The following is a 1,185-nucleotide window of genomic DNA, read 5'->3' on the forward strand; positions in this document are numbered from 1 at the left end:
AAACCAAAATTATCAAGAATAGACCAACTATTATTATTAGAATGCATATAGTGATCACGATCACAAATTTAGCTAATACTAAACAAATTTGCCTTCAAAATAAAGAATATTCTCCAGTCTAGATAGACCAAGAGAAACCATTGTTCACTTTTTCAAGGATTCGTGCACGATTGCCATTTTCAAAGGTCACATTCTCATGACTTTCCTTGAAAAAGCCAAACAACTAAGGAGCACTAACAGGTCAGTTTGGCATTCTTAGGCATTTTGGTTTTGCCTATTAGTTTGTTTATGATTTTCTAAGTTTGAAATTTTCTTATGATCCAAAAAAATTTATTTAAGAAGAAAATTTCGTGTATTGAATAATTACATGAACGAAGATGATGCAATAATAAAATAATTCAATATTTCATGTGTGACATTATCCGTCAAGTGATGCTAAGGTTTTACTTATTGTATTATTGATTACTTCTAAAAAATTGAGAATAGATTAAAAGAGTGTTGGGCTTAGATTACAAATTTTTAGAGTTAAAAGTTATTGGGATAATTTTTTTACAAATTTGAGCAACCTTGCTGTAGACTTGCCTTTTTCCGTGCCCCCTTTCGGAAGGTTTGAAAAGAATGCCTCACAGTTCGGACTTCCGCGGTTCTGAATCTAGTCTCACAAGTGCAATGTGAAACTGATAAACAGTAAAGAGTCCAAATCCGGCAAATCTTTTTGGAAAATCTATTTAAAATCAAATAATGCCAAAATTAGACAGCTTTGCCAGATACAGAATCACCACCTAAATAGTTTTTAATTTGGAAAAATTTAGAAAATCTTGACTTGTGCCAAAGGCTACGTGTCCGTTATCACCAAAGTTGCCTCGACTCGGGAACTTGGGCACGAAGGGGAAAAGTCATGAATTGAGCACCCCTTCTCGCCCGATCAAAAGATCATCCTTTACTAATCATAATATGATTTTTATGTACATTACGTGCTCTTGTTCCGATTATTAGACTAGCTTTACTATGTGATATGCACAAGCAAGTATAGACTAGTTTGTTCAATTTGAAATAATTCAACTCATATTTGTTTGTGAAAATAGTTTGAATTTGTCACTTTAAGTGGGCTTAAAAGTTACAGATTTGCCACCAAACATAATGGACTTAAAACATGATTTACTACTCAACGAAATAGGCTTAAAA

Source organism: Camellia sinensis, chromosome 14 (genome assembly GCF_055761805.1).
Source record: "Camellia sinensis isolate YWXY chromosome 14, ASM5576180v1, whole genome shotgun sequence".
Taxonomy (NCBI): domain Eukaryota; kingdom Viridiplantae; phylum Streptophyta; class Magnoliopsida; order Ericales; family Theaceae; genus Camellia; species Camellia sinensis.